The following is a 26,806-nucleotide window of genomic DNA, read 5'->3' as shown; positions in this document are numbered from 1 at the left end:
GTCAATGAAGAATATGAGCTAATCATTGCTAACACTAGCAACGTAAATATAAACTGAGATTAATGTTTTATTATTCTCACAGAAATTAATTCGAAATGTATCACAGTCAAGGTCATTTACAGATTGCTTGTACAAAAACTCAAGCTAAATGACTCCTTTGCCTCTGTGCCCACAAAAGTAATAAATCAGGTTCCATCACTAATGATCCCCATGTAGTTATTAAGGAATTTCATCAGTACTACTCCAAACTGTTCTCTGATTCTTTCAGCTCCTCACTTTCCGCTATCAAATCATTTCTTGATAGTGTTCTTGTCTCCTGACTCTCAGTTGATGATGGCTCCCTTTTGGAAAACTCTGGCTTCCCTACCTGAAGTTAAGTAGGCACTGCTCTCCATTAATACTGGCAGAGCATCTGGCTTGGATGGTTTTCCTCCAGAACTGCTTTTTGCATTTTTGACAAGCTGCTTTATGTCAAAGCTATAGACCCTTGACCTTCATGAACACTTATGTAAAAGACCTTAGAAGAACAGATACAAAGGATTATCTGTAATATAATTCACACAGATCAGTCTGGTGTTATTCGTTGTGATTTAGCTTCTGATAACGTGTGCAGATTCACCCCTTTCTAATCCATCATCTGTCCTCTCTCTTGATACTGAAAAAGCCTTTGATTGTATGAAGTGACAATTTTTATGGGGAGTTCTGAACAAGATGGGCTTTGGCCAAACCCATATCACCCTGATTAAAACCCTATACTCCTCCCCCTCTGCAATTATTCTGACTAACTCAAACATCTTCTTTCCATATTTGTATACGGGTCAGTTAAGGATGCCCATTAACCTCTGTGGTAGATGGCCGGCTTCATATTCCGGCCCTCACCCCCAGGCCGCCAGGAGGAGCTCTCCCGACAGCATGGACGGGCCCCAAATTCCAGCAGGGCCTCATGGACTATGTAGTTTTTATACACAGCCCTGCTGGATACCTTGGGGACCACCAGGAGTCGCTGTAGGGAGGCTCATGGACTCATATGTGCCCTATAACCTGAAAGTACGTCCTGGTCACGTGAACAGGAGAGATGACGTACTTCCAGGTTGAAGAAAAGGACTTCTTCCCTGACCCGGAAGGAATAAGGACTTGTGGGTAATGGAACAGGAACACCTCCGGGTCAGGGGGTATAAAAGACTCTGGGAAAGCCCAGTACACTGAGCTGAGCTGGGAGGTAGGGTGGCGAAGTGTCTGGGAGAGGAGGATTGGTATTTGTGATAGTGTTTATTGTTTATATGAGTAGTGTGGAGTGGAGGGTGCTTGGTGCACTGTATTATTGCAAAATAAAAGAGTCTTGGACTTTTACCTGGTGTTTGGAGTGGTACCTGAGGGTTCAAGAGGTGGATCAGAACCTCTACTGCGACACCTCTCATTTACAGTGTTTTTAGGGTTCAGGCATGCAAATGTATTAACAATTTCAGTCAAACAATGGCTGTATAAAATAATAATTATAATAAGAGATTTCTAAATATTGCTTGTGTTACATTTTTACAAAAGGCGCACAGTGTATCCACATTCCCTTGCTGGCAGCCATAAGCAGCGACTGCACAACTATGAATGTGACTCTGTGGGCTGAGCCTACTTTATATTATATACTGTATGTATTATATATATATTATGTTTACTGCACTGCTGAAAACCATATGTAATTACAAAATCAGTGGATAATATTTTTCAATTAAAAACATTGTTTCAAGGACAGCAATTTGAAAGTGTATAGCAGGGGTCTCCAACCTTTTTCACCTGAGAGCTACTTTTACAAAATGAAAATGGCAGAGAGCTACTCATGTTTTCTAACCTTTATTCTCATAACTTATTTTAACCCAAACAAACTGAATAAGCTTGTTTTGCCTGAACATTTACAAAATGTTGGTGTCCACAACTAACATTTTGCATTAAAACATCACAAAAAGCATTAAGTTCACCTGCAAGTGCATTTTCTATGCCTGTGTGCATTTTCTAGTGTATCTCACACTATTGAATTAAAACATGAATGCTGTCAAAACAAAACAATGGAATTACAAATACACAGATATTACTTATTCATTTGTTATTTTGTTCCATGTCACTGTTTCACTTCACAAGAGTATTCACATGTCCAGTTGCATGTGTGATGTGTTTTTTAGTTAGTTAGATGACTGGCACTGCGTGGAGTCATCAGGAGAGGCAGGTGTATGGTGGAGTGTAGCCACTTAGGTTCAGCCTTATGGAGTCATTTAAATGTTCATGTCAGTCTTGTTCTGAACTTTGATTTCAGAAAAGGCAGATTCACAGACGTATGTAGACCCAATCAGAGCAGACATTTTCAGCGCTGCTTGGTGAAGATTCTTATATTTATCTGGTTCTACTAAGCTCCAGAAATGCTGAGAATACTGTTGAGACTTTAACTGCACATTATTTTGAAGGTTTACTAATATATAATATATAAAATCCAATGTCTCTCTGTTTGTATATCTATCTGCTTTTCACGAGAGAACTACTTAATGGATTTAGATCAGGTTTTTTTCTATAATTTGCTTGAATATTCCGGTTAAATTTGTGACTACTCTCATTTTGCTATGTATCATAGTTCGCTTGTGATACCGATTTATTAGCGTAAATCCGAGTGAGATGCAGCAGGCAGAGGGGAGGGGGGGTGTGGCCCTCCTCACTCATGCTGCAGCCTTGGGGCATGTTTCTTACCCCTGCTTAGCTAGTGAATGAGAGGACAATTAAATTCAACTTTGTTTGATATTTAAAATAAAGTGTTTCTTAGGTCTTGATGAGTTTGAGTCCGGATATTCTCTTAAGTGTATGCCTTATTCAAAAGATAGTTTGCAATTCAGATTGTGGATTGTGATTTTGTGTTAAAAGGATCGTGATATGATTTTTTGGTAAGATCGCCCGCCCCTAATTTGAATAATCATGTTTTCAAATTTATGTTGGATTCATTAACCCTTTGGCGAGCTACTTGGAAAGGGGTTGTGAGCTAACAGTAGCTCGCGAGCGACGTGTTGGAGACCCCTGGTGTATAGTTTCAAACCATATGACCAATGACAGCTGCTGTTAAAACATTTTCATTTTCTTTTATTTTAAAAATGAAAATATTAACATATTGAGTCTAACAAAGGTTCGGAAGGTCAGTGCTATTGCTCTGTGTATCCTCCTTTGACTGTGGTGGGTTGGCACCCTGCCCGGGATTGGTTCCTGCCTTGTGCCCTGTGTTGGCTGGGATTGGCTCCAGCAGACCCCCGTGACCCTGTGTTCGGATTCAGCGGGTTGGAAAATGGATGGATGGATGGATCCTCCTTTGACTTGTCATAAATAATGTGCTTTCTGACATAACTTACAAGCACTTTTACATGACTATGTGCACCTTTAACACTTTTCAGGAAGTGCTAGAGTCTTCTCAGACGTAACCCTAAATGAGACTGCAGTCCATCACAGCTCACATCCACACACAGCTGACATCTAGAGTTATCAACTAAAGCTGTGTCTGTTTAGGATGTAAAAGAAAACTGAACATAACCTATAAGTATGTTGTAAGAACTGTTTAAATGAAATTAAATAATCCAGGATGTACTTAAGTGTCATTACTCTAAGTCTTTGATCCCAAGTTGGCATTCGTGGGTTAGTAAGTGTGAACTGTACTCTAGTCGGGTTGAGTGGGCTACAAAATCAATTCCTCTTTGTCTCCCACTGTGTTACTTTTTGTGTTCATGCCTGCCATACTCATTAAATAAAAGGTCTGATTTCTGTATTTAGCGGTCTAGCACAGTATCCATCTAAGTCTGAGTAGCAGCCAGAGGTGCTTCATTATGCAAAGCATATAACAGCAATATTACATAACAAAGGAATGATACAATTAATTCAACACCCAGAGAAAACTTATCAGAATGAACAGATGCAGTACAATAAAGCCATACATTTCAAATTGACAAAAGCAAACCGAGTAGAATAAAATCTAACTCAAAAACAGATAAAGGCTTGTTGTTTGCAGAAGAAAAGGAAGCATTTAGGAGTAACATTTGAAAACGGCTTAGAAAGAGTTTTCATTTGGGATACAAATGTTTACCTAACATTCATCTTATTTCAGGTCAAATATGAACAAAGGCCCATTCCAGCAGCACCCATTACAAGGTCTGGTTATAAACTAAATAACAATACAGCCAATGCATACACAGACAACTAGGTCTCTTGGCTATAACTGCAAACAAATTTTTGGGCATTGAGAATATTCAGATGAATTCTTGACTTGTATGGGGAGACCATAAAGACTGCAAACCTAACAGTTTGCCATCCTGAAATACTATAACCATTACATTTGTTGTTCATCCATTATCTTCACTCTGGCTTTGTTGCTGTATTTGCATAAAATACACCTGTTTCTCTAAATCCATTGTTTTATTCAGTTTAGTTTGGTTAGATGTGTGTAGATGAATGAATACACAGTGTGTCTTGTGCTGTTCTTGATAAAGTATAAAGCATTTCAAAGTATAACTATTGTTAGTTTAAAGACTAATGTTAGACTGGCTCAATTTTTTTTGAAGTGAACCTTTTTTAAGTATTATTATTGTTATTAAATACTTTACATTATATATAAAGAACACTGACATATTTTAAAATGGTTAACTTAAAGTGATTTTTTGTGCTTTTGAACTTTTGTATTGTTGAAATAAAAAAGATGATTTTTCAATTCCTGACAATAGGTTTTACTGCTTTGTTTGAAAGCTGGTTCAATGAATGCCCCAGGGCAAGAAATAGATTCAAGTAGGGAATGAAACTGATTAAGCAAAGTCTTGTAATGACTTTCATTAGAGTAAAACTAAATCAATGTTTAATCCACACATGTCTTAATACCAACAAGCATTTTGTCAGTGCTTAAGAGAAAAAGAGTAGAGAAGGTAATCGCTCCTTCTGCTTCACACATTTTTTTTCTTCTCTGCCAACAACCAAGCACCTGTGATGCTGAATGCCAAGAGTTTACATCTTGCTTTCAGTATACAATTTTTGCACTTAATTCTGAGTTTGATACCTTTTTTCATACTGACCTCTGACTCACTGAACATCCATCCATCCATCCATCCATTATCCAACCCGCTATATCCTAACTACAGGGTCACAAGGGTCTGCTGGAGCCAATCCCAGCCAACACAGGGCGCAAGGCAGGAAACAAACCCCGGGCAGGGTGCCAGCCTCACTGAACATTATTGAATAAACTTCTAAAAGCAACATTTAATCTCATTTAGCCAAATATCCTTTTGCATTCCCCATTTTTTTCCTGAAGATTGAACATTTCTTTATCTCTTTCATCTAATGCTTTTCAGACTTTTTATACTGATATTTTGAGTTGTTTCAATCAGTCTGTTTTGCAGAAATGCTGCTTTTTTACATGTTTTATATCAGTTTTAATTATATAAGAAAATGTATAAAGTAATACATTTTATTAAAGATAAAAATGCTAGTAATATAAAGTATTGTAGTGCAGCTGATAATCAATTTAAGTAATTTGATGGGGGAACATGGTTAGGACTAAAGTTGCAAATTTTTTGTTTGGGTACAGGACAGAAGACAGACCACTGAGGGAACCCTGTGGTTAGGTGCACTGGCAGTCTACAGATTATTGTACATCTTTTAAAGGCTAGTAGTTGGCAGCAGGAGACCCTGTTAAGCGGCCCCATGTTACCCATCATAACAGAGAATTGACCAGAGGCCTTATGTATAAATGGTGCGTACACACAAAAATGTTGCGTAAGCCCGTTTCCACTGGCAAATCACGGTGTATAAAACCTAAACGCACATTTTCACGGTAGCTCAAACCCTGGCGTACGCAAGTTCTCCGCTCGGTTTTGCAAACTGGCACTCAGCATAAAAGCAGTGCTACTGTTCCAGTGTGGCTTCCCTTTCTTTTTCAGATCCACATCCCTGACGCAGCTTTATAAATACACTGAAATTAACCGCATATTGTTTATTAGTTTAAGGCATCTGATTGTAATTAACCTGTAACAATATAATGGTCCACGGAATGGCCAAACTATTCCAAATACCACAGCTGCTTTATCGTTGTTACACTCATTGCACCACTCAAAGAAGCTGATCGGAAAGAGTATTATCGGTATACAGCATCAAGCACATGCTGCCTCAGCCATGCTGTCTACTTGAACTGCTCTCATCCGACAAACGCTTCAGAGCCTTTCCTGTACAGACCTCATGGTTCAGAAACACTTTCATCCCAAGAACTATAAATACAACACTCAATTAATCCATCAAGTGCTCCTTATAGAACTGTTTGTACTTATTAGTACAATTACCTCACTGTACACTTGTGATACAGTTATAATATTGCACAACCTGCGCCACTTTATAAAGCGCGTATTTACATATGATAACGATATCATTTTTAAGATGAAATGCAGCAAAATATGTTATTTATATTATACAGATAAAACTTTAACTTCATTTAAATAATCTATATTTTTAATAATTAAACATATGAGGACATGCTGCCGCAGTGCGAGCATGGAGATGGCGCTCCGTTCACAGATTTTTTTTTTTTTTGTTTGTTCCTGCCTCGCACTATATTCTTGCTGGAACTGGCGCGACACTGCGGAAAGACAGATGGATAGAATAATTAAACATGTACTACGAAGATATTTCAATGTTTCTTAAAAGTTTTGAAGAATCTGCGTTCTAAGCTTACAGATGGCTTAACATCTATTACAGAGCTGATTGTGTGTAGATTGGTTACTTGGAGAAAGAAAAGGAAGGACAGGAATTGGGGCTTAGTACATTTGAAAGAGACAGTACTGCTGCAATAAATTATTTCATTGAAGGTTGCGCATTGTGCAGCAAGCATCTTGTGGGAGGCAGGAACAATCTCTGGATGGGGTGCCAGTTAGTCACTATCTCTGCGCCATGGCTCGTCACTATCACTGCGCCACCGTGTTCCCATGTTTAATAACATGCTTTAACTCTTATCATCATGAAAATGATATCACGTATACATCTCAGTATTTTAATTATTCAGAGAGCTGTAATATTATGAATGTAATGGATTCTTTGTCCTGTCGGAGGAATAGAAAGCATGTTTAAAAAAGCAGGTAGTGCACATAGCGCACATAGAAGATCAAATACAAAACAAAACATTTAACGTGTTACTTTAGCTACAATGGCATTTGAGAAACTAGTAAATTAAATGAGTTTAAGATGAAGTTTATGATGTTCTACTTTAATGACAAAATAAACTACATGATTAAAGTGTAGTCCAAAGACATGCAGGTTAGGTGCATTGGTGATTCTAAATTGTCCCTAGTGTGTGCTTGGTGTGTGGGTGTGTTTATGTGTCTCCTGCGGTGGGTTGGCACCCTGCCCAGGATTGGTTCCTGCCTTGTGCCCTGTGTTGGCTGGGATTGGCTCCAGCAGACCCCAGTGACCCTGTGTTTGGATTCAGCAGGTTGGAAAATGGATGGATGGATGGATGATTAAAGTGGAAATTTTGAGATTAAAGTTGACATTTCGTGCTTTTTTCCCACTGTGTGCCTATTTTTTTTTCTCTCTACCCTAATAAGTTTTCATATGACACTCAGACGGTGGGCTACGACTCGCCTTTTCACGGCGACTTTGATATCTGACAACTTCTTTTTTATTTCGGGCACTGTGCGACTTTGTGAACTTGAGCTTTCGAGTTTCTCCGACACTCTATGTCACTCGATCAACTTCCTTTTATTGATTATATCACTGTTAAAACCAACAAGTAGTACGTTTTTCCTTGCCTCCACTTGGTATTCGCTGAAATTCTTCTATTTTCCTCCGTGCTTTTACCATTGCCTTTTCACAGAGTGCTGAGCTTAAGGGCTATTTATATTGTATTGCATATTCAAAGAGGCAAAATTCTTGGGGCGGGACAGCAGGCGCGTGCACGTGCGTTACTTTTCATTCTGACTGGGATTTATGTAGCGGAAGAACGTGGAAGTTGGCGTTCGCACAGATTTATGCATCTGGATTATTTTGTGCGTAAGCACATTTCCGCTTTTCTCCATACGCCATGTTATAGTGTGAATTCTATGCATGGCGTTATACATGAGGCCCCAGGTGATTGTCAGACCTTATAAAAAGGAACTGGATCTTTGGACAACACTGACTTCTGGTACAATTAGCAGGAGCTCTAGAAGAGTAAAAGCTGTTCCTGAATCCAGATATAATTTCTAGAATACAAATAGTCCTTGTACTGACCACGAAAGGTCAAACAAGTCTGCAGGCTAGTTTAAATATGCATCCATCTACTTTCTGGACATTATATCCTGACTCTGAGATTTTGGTCTAAGACTTGAGGCACATGGAACTTGCCTTATTTGTCTGTTTAAGCCCAAGAATTTATTATATTTATTATATGTATTATTGTAATTTACATCTTTATATATTATCGCATTGGTGGTTATGTTTATGTTGTTATATTGTGAGCTAATAAATAAAACAATCATTTACCACAATTTGGTTGAAATAGATCACTTGTGTAAAACAATAATCTGGCCATAAAAGAACCTTTTAGCCAGAAAGCATTTTAATTTGAGTTGGAAGAAAGAGGTTTGTTAAGAGCTTGAACAAGAAGAGTAGCCAAAAAGACACAGAGTTAAAGAAGGTATGTTAGAGGATTATATTAGGTAAACATTAGTAAGAAAGTGCAAAAAGCTCCGCACCTGTTAGACAGGTATGCAAGCATTGCTTAGCAAGTGTAATGGAAGGACAAGCTTCCCAAATAGAAAGGCGAGATCGTTGCCTGGCCAGAATGGATTGGATAGACATCCCGAACAGGTGGGACAATGAAGTGGATGGCCAAGGGGAGAAATTGCTTATCAAGGCTACATTCTCCACCAAAGCACAAGAGGACATTGTCCCTTTACTGGAGTTCCATGTACACACCCATGGGGTAACCTGGGAATTGCAGTCTCATTAGGCAGCCCTGCTGGGTGTTGTGGGTGCTGCCATGGGGAGCTATCAAAAGCAGGTATGTCTACTTTGAGGCATGTAAACCTGTCTTAAAAGTGCCTCTTCCGTGTAATGTCGTGAGTCTGGTACCCCCAGGTCCAGCACAGAAGGAACTATCTCACCACAATCTGGCTGTTGGAGTTACATGTGGAGGAAGGACAAAGCTCACTCAGAAAGAATGGATGAGGAAAAAGAAGAAAAAATGTTTCATGAATTCTGGAAGAAGGAGCCTGCTTAAAGGCATTTCCTTTAAAGTAAAAATGTTCATTTGAAACATTTGAAACTGGAACTGTGGTCACATAATTGTGTCTGGGATTTGAGGATCTGTGACACCCTCTTCAGATCTCAGAAGGTTCATTTGGGCAGTCATAGTATTTGTTTTTTCCTATGTATTCATATTGTGTCTTATCCTTTTGTTGTCCCCTTCCTTGTGTGATTTTATTTTGGAATAAATCCACCATCTTTTACATACTGTTGGGTTCCTTGTTGTTATTTAAGTTTGGGAACTGTTTGAGAGAAATCCCTCTATTGAACACTTCTCCAGAAGCCATTCAAAAAAACTGTTAACATAATATCCTTTCACCCACTCTGTGAATCCTCTTACTGAATAGCAATATTATGTGGAGGTATAGCCTATCCCAGCATATTTCTGCTCAGTCCTGAAACCAACCCTGAACAGGTTGTCAGTCAAGTGTACTCATTAAACCTCTTCACACTTATCGAAATAAAAAATCATTAGCCCACTTCCCATATACTGTACATTTTTAGGATGTGGAAGGAAACTAGAATAACCAGATAAAACATGGGGACAAGAAGCACTGATAGGTAATGCAAGAGTTAAAATCTAATATGAAAACACTTGCTGTGTGAATCTGCTCTCTACTCTACTCGCTGAAACAGTCTTCTTCCTAGCATTTATCACGTGTTAGTGCAGGGTCCACTTTTTGGCATATCATTCTCCACTTCTTCCTGTCCAAGGTGTCTCCAGGTGTGGTGTCGGCTTGTTTCATGTCCTCGTTTAGTTCAATCCAGCCATCGCTTCTTCTGTCGTCCACATGGTCTTTTGCCATCAGGGTTCAAAGTGAAGGGCTTTGTTGGCCACTGTCTGGTCGTTACTCTGTATCATGTGACCGCACACGTTTCTTTCATCTTCGCTGTGATTGGCACCACTCCCATCACTCTTCCTACATCTTCGTTCATTACAAGATCCAACCAGGTCAAGCCTAGGTTCAAGAGTAACTTCTGCATTTCCATGACATGTAGTGATTGGATGTTGCTAACCAACAACGTTAGCGGCGACTGGTCAGACAACAAATGGATTGCAACAATACTTACCAAAAAGTGACATTTTAGTAAATTAACATTTGTACTCTATTAAACTATAATATTTTTAAAATTAGAAATGTATATGTTTTAAATATGGTTGTTATGCGGTTAAAGTTCTGTATTAGGTATTATGTAAATTTTTTTCACTTTAATAGAGTATGGCAGAATATTTAAGCGAATATAATGTTAACAGCATAATATAACTATATATAATATATTAATGCCTTAATGAAGATGTAAACCACTTTTTTTGCAATTTAGTATAAAATTTATAAAACTTTGATAAACTGTGCATTTGGATTTAATTTTAGTATACTTTATACATTATGACACATCCTATAAAAGACAGAAACCATCATCAGAACTATCATTGTAACAACAGAACTTCATTATACATTATATGTAGGCATGTGGAATTTACTTAAAAAATTAATTAATTGTAAATAAATTGTGGTCCAGCTATAATGCATAGCTAGTAACCTTTTTAATCTAATGAAAGACTTCTTACTCAAAATTCTATAAATATGTTCCTTTTTATGTCACCCTTTTTCAAAGTTTTACAAGAAGCAATACATTTTTAAATTATTAGGTTAAAAAAGATCATTTTCACTGGCCTTTAGTAATTTCAACGTGTGCGTGGTGACAAAACGTAACAAAAGATATTTCAACCACAATGTTGTGGTTTGAATTATTTTTAAATCGTATTACAGTAGCATAAAATATTATTAAACATGTAACATTAGATTTACCATTGACTGGCAGATATGATTCTGGTTTTATTTTACAGCATGTAAATCAAAATAACGCTTATGGCATTAGCTCAAAAAATCTGAAGGAATCTTGGGAATTCAGTGACTCTAAGGTGAACATCTATCTGGATAACTTGTGATTTGTGACAGCCTGCATTATTTAAAAATTATAGATAATCTGAAATGTGACTGCTGCATGCACTCATTTTAGACAGACTCAAAGGAAATTTGATGTATAAGAAATGATTACTACAATACCTGAACTTAGGTATTTGGTGGAAATCTTCATGACAAAGGATGACAGCCTGTCGTAGGATGAAGCTAGTGAGCCCTCAAAATGCATACCTGTTGTTCCATGGCAGTTTTCTAAAAATGCATAAAGAATTTAAGTGTTTGTGCCTAAAATGTAGGTGGACTCCACAATGTTCTTTACTCTGATTCATTATGTTATCGCCAAGACTGGGTTTTACTTGTTTTAGTTGTGGCATAAGAGGGAAGAAAATTGCAGTTAAGGATCAAGTAATTGACCCTACTGGGCTTGAGAGATCTTTCAATTCTAACTTAAACAGCTATAGTGGAATGTTTTTAGTCTGAAATTTGCTCTGTGGTGCCATAAAGTTCAAGGATGCCTGTAAGTCGCGAACTGTGAGCCTTCAGATTATAAACAAATGTTTCATTTGATGGAGCTAAAGAGGGATCTCAGTTCACTCTGTGGAGGAAACAGCTTTTAAACTGAAACAGCACACTTTCATGTGTGAGATGTCAGACTTTACACCAGCTCCAGTTCTTGCCTGGACTGTTACATGGACAATCTGTAATTATGATTCAATACCATATTGGCTGGTGACTTTGCATTTAGAGGCATTTGTTACATTTTTATCCAATCATTTGTAAACTGAACTACAGTGTATACAAATTCAGTTAAATTCATATGAGCATGGTTTATGAATTAGGAGAACCAATGATAAATTACTTGAATTGTGCACTGAAACTATCAAGTAAACTACTGATTTAATTAAAATAATGTGCTACTATTGGACTCAATTTTTAGCAAATTTAGGCTAATAATTTTAAAACAATTTAAATAGCTTTCTCATACTATGGAAGCCTGACTAACAGCAACTTAATTTAAAACAAATTTTACAATTAATGGGAGAATGAAATATGACTTGCTGTTCTTCATTTTGACAATTAGCCTAGTAAACTATTTTAAAATATTTGGTAACATGCTTTATTTCATTGCCCAAATGAAAGAAATAACATTATTGCTAATGTAGAAGAACATCTTCATGCCAGTGTAAGAACACAAGGTTGTTAAGGGGTGGCAAAACCTGTCCTCAGAACTAGTCCATGAGAAGCGGAATCACACAAGCCATTTAAAAGAGTGGGGCAACTGGAAGTCCCCAAGGATACCAGAGATTGGGCAAATAAGCATTGGCTTACAGCATTTTGACTCTGTATTGAAAAATAGAAGTTATGGATGACTGGTGGAAAAGTAAAGAACCTTTAAGCCCTAAGATGGCAGCACGCTGTGCTAATGAGTGAACAAAAGAACTCTGGGTAGTCAAGAGACAATAATAAGTCAGTGAGGGGAACCATGCTCAGTGTAGGAAATGTTTTATGTTGTGACAGGAATAATTGATTGAATGATGTTAATAATGTCCCATCCAGGGATGCCAAGTTAATTTAGGTTGAGTAAGGGATCTCATTAAGTTACAGTTCATAGGAAATACTTTGTTCCTTTTCTTGTTGTCTTTCTCTGGCATATGGGAATATTTTCAAGTGTGCCTTTGTTTCTTTGTTCAGGAGGTCCTCTCCTTCTTTGCTTTGATCGCATCTTCTGGTTGCTGGTGGTACTGCTGTTTTCTCTTCTAGATTTTTACACACAGTGTCCTTAGTTAATAGGAAAGTTATGCCTGCTGGGTGGCTGGTGATCAGTCATCTCCCATTGTTAGCAAAAGGAACATGTAGCTTTTACATAGGTCTCTCTCTGCCTTGTGCATTTGCTTTCCTTAGCAAGGTTTGGACTTGTAGCCCCCTTGTCCAATTCCAAAACAGACTGGTTTTTCACCCTTGTAGTCCTGAACTGGTTTCCTTCAGAGTAACAGAGATTGCTCCAGCCTTTTTATGGCCATGCACTAGTCTACAGGGTCCCTGTTCTAAAGAGAAGTTACAGCCAGGCCAACCAGTAAGCTGAATCGAGAAGAGGCTTATTTGGGGTGTACTAGGGTTTTTAAGGGAAGGAACTGAGGTATTGCAGTTGGATTCTTGGGTGGACTTAAGCCTATCCTTTATGGTTGACTATTGGAGCAAAGTTTTGTCCATCACGGATGACAACCATTGAGCTTGGGCTCTTTGTTGGAGCCATATGTTTAACTGGTACAATGAGAAGACTGCTCTGGGATGTCACTGTGTGATTGATCATTTTATTAGATAAGGCACAGGGGCTGCATTCTAAATAGAGGTCAGGTCAAGAAGAAGCATCAGCTTGTTAAGCTAAGGACTTTTTGTTCCAACTACAGCAAAACGGATCATGCCAGTCTATCTTACACCAGCACTGCTCTTTAAAGGTGAACTAACCTGAATGCTACATGAGAAATCTGCACCTTTAAAGACTATGAAAGGATCCAGAGTGCAGGGATATCACTTTCAACTGCGGGAGCTTTAGCCTGTCTTATCTGTAGTTAAAGAGTACTGAACTGATCAGAATGAAACTAACACACAAGGCTTTTCACTAGAAATAATATATTCTTATTCAGACATATGAAATCAGAGATTTTTTAGAATTTATTAGATGTCTTCATTACAGATGGGAGTGATAACTGTGGATCAGTAATGTATAGCACCATATCATCTCAATTGAAAGACACTTTTTATTAAGTCCTTCTTTTATAATTACCTCAATCTAGAGATGTTTAAACAAATGGAGAAGGGTTTAATGGTGATGGCAAGTAAAACTGGTTGCAAGAGAAAGCCATTTTGTTGCAAAATGAAATAATTTGTGCACATCAGTTTGGTTCAAATTTAAATTTACATAATGTATTAAATTAATAACTTTATGCAGATCTATCAAAGGCATGTTCTTATACTTTTTTTTGTTGAAAACAGCAATTGATGTCATACATTACAAACAAGTTGAAGTTGGTAGGCCTCCGTGTGTGTAATAGTTGACAAACCATGAATGCTCAGATGGAAGTGCAATGCATATTATACCCACAAACAGAGAAGAGCCCAATCAAATCTACAACAGAAAGAACACAGAAAAGCAACGGTGACCTCAAGAAGCCAAGGAAAACAGGTGTTCTGGGCAGTGCAAACAGAGTGGAGGCTTATGGCCCAAATGCCTATCCAACATCTCATCTTAATTTCACCATGGCAGAGTAGAGAAAGAAAAAAAATACTCCAAGTCAGTTGGCTGCCAAAATATAATGGCTATACAATATGTTAGCAGCCCAATAGGAAAATTTAAACTGTGAAGAGAAGTCATGAGAGACTCATGGAATCTGTCACTCCCTGCGGTTCCTAGGCATGTATTCTGACATCCTGAGTTCTAGCAACTGCAATCAAGTGTAACGTGCTCTCCAACTTAAAGTTGTGTAGTGTGATGCCAGTCTTAAGTAATATTTGTTCAATTTATGTTCTGGTTTCATAAACCTCAGTGGTGGGCAATCTTTGTCTCTGAAAATAATGGGGTAATGCATGGGTTAGAATCTAAATATGTGTTTTGTTTATTCTAAGTTGAAAGATAAGTAGGAAATTATCAGAAATGAGGATGTTATCACAGCTGTACGATTTGACACGCATAAACAGGTGATGTATGGTCATGATATGGTCAATTTAAAGGTAAATGACTCTCTGGTAAGAGAAAAAGAATATTGTTTTGAATATTGATGGAAAGACTTACAGTACATGAACCTTAAAGTTTATGACCATTAAATTTAAGATACATTAATGTTATGTGTTTGAGGTTGAGGAAATAAAGTTCAAATTCGTGATTGATAATCTTTCACATTATAGCCTATGAAGTTCAAGAATGCTGACAATGATCTTTTGATTGTTAGACTGCTTAACATCAACCAATTTTGATCAGCAGTCTAACAATCAAAAGCTCAATGTCTCACAGGGGTCAGTGCTAGAGCTGCTGCTATTTCTGTTCTATATAATTGATTTAGATAGTAATATAAACAACAAGCTAGTTTACAGATGTTACTAAACTAGTTGGACTGGCTATTGGCAGATAATCTAGAATCTGTTGATTCATTACAGAGGGTCTTGGACAGCATACAGGCTTGAGGAGATTTGTGGCAGATGAAATTTAATGTAAGCAAATGTAAGGTATTACATCCATCCATCCATTTTCTAACCCGCTGAATCCGAACACAGGGTCACGGGGGTCTGCTGGAGCCAATCCCAGCCAACACAGGGCACAAGGCAGGAAACAATCCCGGGCAGGGTGCCAACCCACCGCAGGACACACACAAACACACCCACACACCAAGCACACACTAGGGCCAATTTAGAAACGCCAATCCACCTAACCTGCATGTCTTTGGACTGTGGGAGGAAACCGGAGCGCCCGGAGGAAACCCACGCAGACACGGGGAGAACATGCAAACTCCACACAGGGTGGACCCGGGAAGCGAACCCGGGTCTCCTAACTGCGAGGCAGCAGCGCTACCACTGCGCCACCGTGCCGCCTAAGGTATTACATGTAGGAAGTAAATATTTTAGATATAAATACACATTGGGAGGTCTGAAAATTTAAAATACTAATTATGAGAAGGCTTCAGTAGTTATGGTGGGCTTATCACTGTCAACTTTTAGACTGTGTTCAGAAGCCATTAAGAAGGCTAACAAAATGTTAGGTTTTACTGTATAGCACAAAGTGTAGAATACAAGTCAAACAAGTTAGAAATTGTCCACATGGAGTAACATTCAGGCATGTTCAAGGGCTGTGCAGGCACTGTAGCTGTCAGTAAGTTCTAAAACCTTCTCATGCTATTTCAGGTTTGTGAGCACCAGAGACTATACCACCTGGGCTGGACAAAATGTTTTCAGACTTTTTGACAAGCAAACAATTTTTAGTCAGAGAATCTCTTCATGGACCAGGGGTTTCTCCATGGTGTTTTGGGCAGCACAACTCAATAGCATTCAATTGAAGAGATGGGGACCTCTGTGAGTGTTTAGGAGGTACAATCAATTAACAATAGATAGATGAGCAGGTTGTTTCTGGGTTTACAAGTGGTGGAGCTCAGTGGACTGGTGACAATTCATAGCCAACTTTCATGGGTAACAGGGGTAATATAATTGCCGTGTCTGCCTTTTCATGAACCAGCACAAGATGACTAAGACCGCTACCATTTCATGGGAAACACTGGCTTATAGTATTGGGAGGAGTGAAATGGTGGTCTACTGGTTCTCTTTCATTTGCGCTCATACAGCTGGGAAGACAGCATAAAGCAGAAACGTGCTGATAGAAAGGTTTCCTCGCATGCCTTGATGAACTTGCAGATGTAGGATTGCTTTCCTGCACACCCAGTTGTCTGTGCAAATAGCCAATGATAGACAGTAACTTTCTACCTGCACACACAGTCTGGTGGTGTTCCATTAACTTTAATTGGGGATCTGTTCTCTGATAATAGCAACTATCAGAGATGAAAAGAAGAAAATGTGCAAAATATACAAGTTGGTATAATTACTGTTAAGGTAAAATTGAACTAGCAAATTAATTTGTATATTAAGTCAATATTTCTCTGTTTTAAGATGGATGAGCTTGGACATTCACCAATACATTTCCATGGGACATTTTGAAATTTCAAAGCTTTGTACAGAGAAATCTGTTTGAGATATCTTATCAACAACTGAGTGGTCTTTGATGCATTTCTTTGAAGAATAGGTGTGCCATATTTCATCAAAATTGGTCCACTGGGGGTTGAGTTGTTTCATGAGCCACAGCCACAGATGAATAAATTAAATTACCAAATATATGGTACACAGTAGAACCTTAGGAACCTCTAATTAAGTTGAGAGGATTAGCAAGTTTTATTGAGCTGAATGGCTGGTTCTCACCGAATTTTTCTAATCTCCTAATATTGTAATATCCTTCATGATATAGATATATGTCATCTATTTCTGTTGTTTTGAAGTTTTTTTAATAGTGTTTGGTCTTGCTTTTCTTAAACTCTGCAATAATTAGTACCTTCAAAAAGCATATTTATTAAATTCTTTAAGATGTCTATTGTTTAACCCTTCCTTGTGTTTCTTTTAATTTACACTTATTGCACCATAATTTTAAGAAACTTAAATCCTTGCTTCTTGATTTTTATACCATAGGGAAGAAAAACCTCAAGAGTGTAGCTTTCTTCTCTGTCATGTGTGGGTTCATCATTCTCACTTCATTCTAAGAGGTATCCATGTTGAATATATTAAAACTGTTTGCATTATAAACTCTCACATTTTTAATGGATTGGTAACCCTGTTTTTAACAACTTTCAGACTGAGGTCAGGTTAATTTAGTAATGTTCTACTTGTCACTTTGCAGTCACCTCCATACTGTTGTGAATATACAAGCAACATAACCACCTGTACTAAGAATAAGCTTTCTGTAAACTTCCGCTGAACTACTGTACAGGAAGACAGCAACAAATTACTTCATCTGCAAAGCAGCTTATAATGGTGTTGCTTCAGAAGGATTTAATACGGGTTTCTATACACTACAGTTTGCTTATTGTTCAACTTTATGATACCTTTAAGATTTTGTGGTCAGTTCATCAATCTTCATTGACTCAGGGCGTAGTGCTTCTTTCTTCCCAACATCGCCAAGATCTGACCTTTCTTAGCTACTTGTGTAACTCAACTTTTTCTTCTGGTTCTTGTTCCCACTAGGTTTAAATGCTGTAACTATCTTCTGGCAATGCTGCTAGCAGCTATTATGTGACCTTTACCACTCACTCAAAGTGCTGCTGCTAATCTGATGTATTATGTGCCTTGCTACCACCATATTCTCCATCAACTTACTGTATTTTAGTTTATAATTTTTATACTCTGACTAACTATAGTTTGAGGCTTCTTGTGCTGTACCTTAATTTTTTTTCAAGTAGCTTCAGATAAAAGAGTCTTCTAAATAAAGTCAGTCATTATCCAACCCACTATATCTTAACACAGGGTCACGGGCGTCTGCTGGAGCCAGTCCCAGCCAGCACAGGGTGTAAGGCAGGAACAAAATCCCGGGCAGAGCGCCAGCCCACCGCAGGGCACACACACACACACACCAAGCACACACTAGGGACAATTTAGGATCGCCAATGCATTTAACCTGCATGTCTTTGGACTGTGGGAGGAAACCCACGCAGACACGGGGAGAACATGCAAACTCCACACAGGGAGGACCTGGGAAGCGAACCCAGGTCTCCTTACTGCGAGGCACCAGCGCTACCACTGCACCACCGTGCCGCCCGTCTTCTAAATAAAGACTTATAGTATTTAGAGCTCTTTTGTTTTCCTTCTGCTTGTTTCATTAGTAATACTAATTGCATTGTAAACGAATCACCGCCTAACTGACTGATTACTTCCCTACTAACTCCTCAATGTAACTTTGCCATTCAGCTGTATAGCCTACTTTTCCAAAGGCTTTGATTACATTACTTATATTCGGCAGGAGCAAACACTCTCTGAGAATAGCTTGCTTAATTCTTATACACCAGTGAAATATAACACAGTTCTGCTCACCCCCAAATAGATAACAAAAGACACTTGAGGTGTATAGAAATTAGTGTACTTTTTCTTAATTATTAATATTAGTTTAATTTAATGTGGCTGTAAAAGGTATAGGAAGCAACACTTCCTATACCTCTTTATTCAAGACAAATAAGAAAGTAACATTGAGCAGTTGAAATTAAAATACCTTTTACTGAAAATCAATAAGAACAAGTTTTGAAAGACAACTTTTTTATACATAAATAGTACAAAAAGGATTATACTCTGCTGAGATGGAAGCAATTGTATTCTAATCAGTTACATTAGCTATTTTATAGCCTCGGGGTAAGCATTCACTACTTGTATACTTTATGCTTTTTATTTTACCTTTTTCATAACTCTTCGGTTTGTTTGCAATTTATTTTATTTTCTTAGAGTTTCGAGGCTTTTTGGAATGGTTCTTCCAATTTATTTACAGTTATTTTGTTCTCAGAGGTAAGTCTGTATATACCAACTATATGTGTACACTTAACTCTCTGTACATTAAATACAATTTTCATCATTTTGGCTCTTTACACGATTACAATGGATTTGAAAAAAAGCAATCATTATGTGATTGAAGTGTAGACTTTAAGCTTTAATTTAGGGGTTTACTAAAAATATTATATGAGCCATTTAGGAATGACAGACATTTTTCTGCATAGCCCCATTTCTAATGGCTCAAAAGTATTTGGACATTTCAATGACAATCTGTTCCATAGCCACGTGGGAGGAGTTCGCTCATTATTTCATTAATTATTAAGCAGGTAAAAGGTTTGGAATTGATTCAAAGTGTAGAATTTGCATTTGGAGCCTGTCACTGTGAACTCTCAATATGAGGTCCAAACAGCTGTCCATGCAAGTAAAAACAGTTCATCATTAGGCTGAAAAAAACAAAACAAACACTTTAGAGAGTGTAATAAGAGTCAGGAACAAGAATAAAGGTTTTGGGATTTTGTACTCTGTATACTTAAAAAAAATATGCAAAAATAAAAAACACCTTTACAAACAGGGAGTTCAAAACGAAACTCACACACATAGGTAAGATGGCAGATATATATTCTGGAGACAGAAGTGATGTCATCAGGAGGAAGGATCTTGGTAGGTGAATATCGTCATTATGAGACGGGTTCTGTTGGAAGCTGTCACTGTCACTGTGAACTCTCAAAATGAGGTCCTAAGTGCTGTCCATGTAAGTAGAGTGAAAAGAGGAGAGAGTATTACTGGACAGCACCACCCCTTGGCTTAGCAGAGAAACATCTATTTTTGAGCCTATAAATTGTCTCCTTAGTGCATGTGTGTGACACATCCCCAAGCCCAAGTCGTACACACAAAAAAGAATATCACTGCTGACCTGGAGAGAGCCCCAAAGATAAACAACAGTAAACTTAAACCACCTTGTGACTGGCAATTTCAACTCCTTGTGCACCGCCATCCACTGTGAGGCGGTATGATCACTGACCAGGGTGAACTCCTGGCCTAGGAGGTAATACCTTAGCTGTGCAACTGCCCATTTAATCATCAAAGTTGATTAACTTAAATTAATTTGAAGTTAAGTTTATTTTTTCATGCAAAAAGAGAGCGGTGCTGACTGGAGTAAGGGTCTAGTTTCCTTTCCTTCCACTACTTAGGCCAGTTAGCGTGATAAACTTGTTTGCTCAGAAGACGATTAGGTTAACAAAATAATTGATGAGCCCCTTTCACTCCTTAACTTCATATGGGCCTTCCCAATGGGCCAATAATTTGGAGTGGGAAGTGGGAATGAGAACCCTGATGTGGTCACCTGGGTGGAATTCCTGGAGGGCCATGCCATTATTGTAACAGCAGGCCAGTGCTGCTTGTGGCTTCTCTCTATTTTTTTTTTGAATATTATAGACTCTTTTTTCTAATCGATTGTGTAACTGTGCGATATACTCCAAAATGTTAGTAGAGGGAAGGGCCTCTTCTTCCCACCCTTCTTTTAGGATGTCCAATATGCTGCCGGTTGATGTCTATAAAGTAGCTCAAAAGGGGAAAAACTCATAGAGGCCTGGAACACCTCCAGATAGTCAAAAAGTACCAGGAGGAGTAACTGATCCCAGTTCCCCCCATCGTCACTGACCACCTTGCGTTGCATTTGTTTCAGGTTCTGATTAAACCTCTCAACTAGACCGCTAGTTGGAGGATGATATACTGCAGTCTTTAAATGCTAAATTCTGAGTAATCTGGCAACTTCCCTGAAGGTCTCTGAGGTAAAAGGCATCCCCTTGTCTGTTAAGACTTTTTTAGGGATGCCAATACATGCTAAGACCCCTACTAATTTACGTGCAATGTTCTTAGAATAGGCAGTTCTCAATAGGTTAGCCTCAGGATAATGAGAAGCATAATGGATGAGAAGGTCCCACAATGTCCACCCCTAAACACTTGAAGGAAATGTAGCTCAGAGGAATGGGAATCAGCAGAGCTCAGTGCTTCCCAGGAATCTGTTGCAACTGACATTCTGGACAGGAAGTACAGAAGCAACTGACTTCCTCACTGATTTCCAGCCATTCTAGGAGGTGTGCATGTGTCATGTACTGCCAGCAGCAAGTTCATAGAACCAGTAAGTTCATGGAACTAACAACATGGACTTCACCTCCCCCTCATGTTGAGCTACCCTATACGATAAGTCATTGTTAATAACATAGGCATTGGGATGATGTATGTGTTGGCTGTTCACCAAAACTACCAATTTAAGAAAGTCATCACTACATTGCTCCCTTTTAAAGGAGGTCAGTGTTTATATGAATTGGAAATGTAAATCTGTGACCAGGTCTAGGCCAACCTCACTGGGCGGAGTTTCAGACCGTGATGACACAATGTCTGAGGATGACATGACTATTTGCACCAGCACATCTTCAACTCCTTCACACTAAGTGGCCATTACAAGGCCCAAAGATTTTACCAGAGTGGTTTGTGTTGAACCACATTTATTTTCTGTCCAGTCTTACAGGAAAAGGGTGATTCCGAAGTACCGCTACCTGCTACCCCCTCAAAGAACCATAATAGTTGACTACACAAATGGCAGAATGATCCTAGTGGGTTTCCATAAAGTATATAGTTTAGACTGGTCATTTCCACAAACCTTTAGTGTGGTAAAACAAAACTGTGAACATCATTAAAAATGTTTCTGTTGGAATCAATAAGTGCTGTGACCTTGTGCCCATTAACCAATACCACTCATGTGCCAGTAAATGACAAAGGGTTAGCGATAGCATGGTCTCTCTCTCCTTTCGCCAGGTGCAGTCCATGGGTTCTCCGAGCTGAGTGCAGTTGGGAATGGTATGCCCAATTTCCCTACACTTGATACATACTGCAAAAGCAAACCAAGTGCATTTCAAAAGAAAGCATTGAAATATTATTCAATAGCCAAATCAATCAACTGACTTCAACCCAAATGGACATGCATTTCACTTGCTGAAGACAAAACTGATAGCAGAAAGTCCAATCTACAAGCAGCACCTGAAGACAGCTGCAGTAAAAGTTGGGCAAAATATCACTACAAATTCCTGCGTTATCAGCATCAATACAAAGTGCCGCTTTAAAGGTACTAGTCATATTGGACCATATTTCTTTTGGAAATGAGAGTATCCAGGCTGACCAGAGATGATGTATGCAGAAAAAGGAAGAACATGCACACTCCCCATGAAAACTGACTGGGCTAGGATTCAAAAATAATATCAAGGAGTTTTGAAACAATGTGCCACTGCTGAAATATTAGGAATTTTATTTTACAACAACTCTAATTTTGTTCATTGACATATAGCATAAACTGCTTAATTCAATTAAATTGAAATTTCTAATAATCGGTTTTCTGTATATTGTCACACACGTGAGTTTGCAGGAATGTCACATGGGTACTGGTTTGATGAAACATGGCAGGAAGAGAGTGGGTGAAGCACTACCACTAACATGGTTTCTGTTTCCATTAGAATGGAGGAAAAGGCACCATAAGGTGAATGACTAATGGTACATCTTCTTTTGGTCACCATGGTACTTAAACCGTCATCTCACCAGAGCTCCTTGTTCATATTATACCATATAAAAATAGAGCTCCATCTCTTAAACACATTTCCTTTCAACAATAAAGTTTAGAGTAACCACATTAACAAGGTAGGTTGTCATTTTCTTTGTTTTCTTTAGATTTTTCTATTCATATTCAATGGTGTTATGATTCTCAGTTTCCTTCAAAGCAAAAGAAGGTGAGGACTCCAAACACAATCTAAAGAACAGGCAAGAACCTTACCTGGTTTGCCAACAGAGGTTCATCAGACTTCAGCCAGGCACCTAAGGCACCTGTTGGCTTTAGCTGGAGAAAGCAAAGACAAAATAAAATAAATATTACAAAAATAAACTGGAAACCCCACAAGATAAAGGGACACAGCTAACATTCGACTTGTGCAAAAAAAGACAACAAAAAATCTTTGAAAATGAAAGATTTATTACAAAAAATATCAAAATACAAAGTAAATTTCAAAATACCAACAAAGAGACACAATGAAGTTGCCTAAAGGGCAATCCTAAGCCTAATAAGAAATCGAAAAATCAGAATCCTAAAAACAACAGCAAAAAGTCATAAAAAACATCCAACAAGAGAAAGTGACACCTACAAAATAATTCCCAACGAATAATGAATGATCCCTACTCCTGAGCTGTCTTATTCACTTTAAATAGACTGATGGAGGGCAGAGGGGTGGTGATTTCAGGGTGGCCCTGCCACCTGAGACTCCACCCATAAAGAAAAAGAAACATAACTACATTTAAAGCAACAGTAAATAATTACAAAATCACATATAAAACAAAATACACACACTTGAATTATAATAACTGAAAATTAAGAAAAATGATAATAAAACATAATTTCAACCCAGTACATAACAAACTGGCATTGAACCTTTTTTTGTTTTTGCTTGGATTCTACAATATTCTACAATATTTAGCCTCTTTTTTCTTTTTTTTTTAATAAAAAAAGTGTCATTTTAAAGATACTGTATTTTATCGTCAGTATTTAGAATAAACCGTGAAAAACATACATGTATACTCCTGATTTAAAAAAACTACATATACATACATTTTTCTATGCTGTCTGATAAATTAACTGGCTGTTAAGGGTCATAAACAATTTTTCTTGTTTATTTCCTTGTTAATTGCCTAATCCATCACATACTTGTTATCACTTTCTCTTCTTAGCTATGGCAAACTGGAGTATTAGACATACTTTTTATATAAAATATGCATCTCTCAGATTTTTCTTCATGTAATCATCACTAGTGAAGGTATGAGGTTAAATATTCCAGTCAGTTGTAGGCCAGCTGTACAGTCAAATATCAAACCTCATAATGAATCTTTTATTCATTTAAAATATTGCATTCTAAGATTAAAAATGCTAGTGAAGAAGTGAACCTTTTTTTATCATTAAAGCAGAAGCTTTGAAAGACATTAACTAAGTAACGATATCACTGGCTGACACAATATGCATATTAATGAATGCTGTAAATTGTAGTAAAATATCCACAAAACTGAGAATTCTGCCTTAAAAAGAAGTATCAAGCAAAAAAACTAACCTAGTTAAACAAATTGTCAGGCAGTGTGGTCTAGTAGTTAAGGCTTTGGATTTCAAACCTGAGGTCACTTTGCCTGCCAATTGAAAAAACAAAAGGAATGTAACCAATTGTCACCTTGGATTGTGGCATCAACTAAATAAACATATGTAAAAGTAGCAGTCACTTAAGACCAGAATTTCATTCTTTAATTCTTATGGCATGTTTCACTGCAGTTACCATTAAGAGGCACTAAAGATAGCAAGTAAATAGCAAATAAAAAATCAAAGTACTACAAAATAAAATTTTGTAAATTATTATTACATTTTTTTTTCAAATACAATGAAAGTATTTTGGAGGTACTGTGGATAAATATGGATAGATAGAACTTTTGTATACATTTTTCAAATGGTTAGCATCTCTTTTAGATTTATTTTTTGTCTGTTGATTTTGTTACTTTTTCATGTTCTTTGGATGACTGTTCATTCTAATCATATCTTAGGAACTGCAGGCTCAAAAAAAAAACATTTTCTTTTGTTTTCTGTTGTCATGGCTTGTTTCCACTCGTGTGGATGTATAACTATAAAGCTTGTGCTGTCTGTGGGGGTCTACATTCTGCACTATGGAACTGTAGCTTGTAGGCTCATAAGCGGATGTCACAGAGTGAACGAGCACCTTAGAATGCGTAGTTGGATGGCTTGATGCTGACAACTGAATGTTTTAGGAATAGCAAGAAGGATGGGACAAGGTCTCAAATGTTTTATAGCAGAGAAGTAGGTCAAGTCACAGCAAGAAAGTCTTGAATAAAATATGCCATAACTTAAGATAGAAAAACATTTGGGAAGCTGTTCTCAATTCATGACAAAACTATTCAGGATCCTGGTTGGCATTTCAAGTAGACACGTGGTCCAGTCCCACATTGACCAGTCCCAAATGACCATCTATCTACAGCAGCTAGGTGTTACGTGGGTGGTCTCTTGGCCTGGTTCAGCTGCTCTTGGTCCTCAAAAATGAGGATCCTGTGAACCAGATCATCTTCAGGGAAATGCACCACGTGGCTGTAGTGCCATAACCGACACTCCCTCACAATGCAGGTAATGTGCCTTATTTGGGACTCTGTGAACACCATTAAACCAGCAGTACCCAAGGAATCTCCAAAGAAACATTACTGAAAGAGTCCAGTTTTCCTCTCAGGTCACTGGATAGCATCCATGTCTTGCAACCATATAGCAAAACAGGGAGCACCAGGGGCCTCAAGTATACATGGTGCGTATGCCCGTTTACATGCTCACATCTCAATTTATAAAAACTAAACTTGGCATAAAGCCATGCACATTCTCATGCCAGTTCTACCATAGCGTACACAAGTTTTCAGTGCGGTTTTGTGCTGCTGTTCCTGGATGGCTTCCCTTTATTTTTTAGATTCACATCCCTGATGCAGCTTTATCAAATACACTGACATTAAGCGCATATTGTTTTTTAGTTTAAGGCATCTGATTGTAATCAACCTGTAACAATATAATGGTCCACGGAATGGCCAAACTATTCCAAATACTATAGCTGCTTTAGCGTTGTTACTCTCAGTGCACCACTGAGTATTTTAACCCACTGTATCTAAGTGGGGAAACACAGCTGTACAGCAGCTAATTGGAAAACTCTACCACAGATTGTGTCAATAGTGGAGAGAATTATCGGGGTACAACTTCTAGCACACATTGCCTCAGCCATGCGCGCAGTCTATTTGAACTTCACCCATTCGGCAAACGCTTCAGAGCCTTTCCTGTACAAACCTCACGGTTCAGAAACAGTTTCATCCCAAGAGATATAAAAGCACTCAATCAGTCAATCAAGTGCTCCCAGTAGAACTGTTTATACTTATAAGTACAATTACCACACTGTAAACTTGCATTACAGTTGTAATATTCCACAACCTGAGCCACTTATGCTTTCATATTGTATATTTTACATTGTTTTTTATCGTATTATTATTATTATTGTTTTTGTTGTTGTTATTTTACCATTTTATAGGAAAATAAGTTTATGGAGAATTTGCATATTGAATCTCATTGTACCGTACAATATCAATAAAGGAATTCAATTCAATAGAAGAGAGCGTGTATTTACATATGATGACGACTGGCTTCTAAGTCAATTTATATTTCCAGGCGCTATCTTCTTGGAGCTCTTGATATCATTTTTCAGATAAAATGCAGTAAAGTATATATATTACATTATACAGATACATTTTTAACTTCATTTAAATAATGTATACTGTTATTAAACATGTGGACACGGTGGACAGAAGTAGAGATGAACTTGCGCCCTGTTCAGGGATTGTTCCTGCCTCTCGCTGTATGCTTCCTGGGACTGGTGCGACCCTGGATGGATAGATGGATGCAATAATTAAATATGTACTGTGAAGATATTTCA

This window comes from Erpetoichthys calabaricus, chromosome 1, assembly GCF_900747795.2.
Source record: "Erpetoichthys calabaricus chromosome 1, fErpCal1.3, whole genome shotgun sequence".
NCBI lineage: Eukaryota > Metazoa > Chordata > Cladistia > Polypteriformes > Polypteridae > Erpetoichthys > Erpetoichthys calabaricus.
This window is presented reverse-complemented; position numbering follows the sequence as displayed.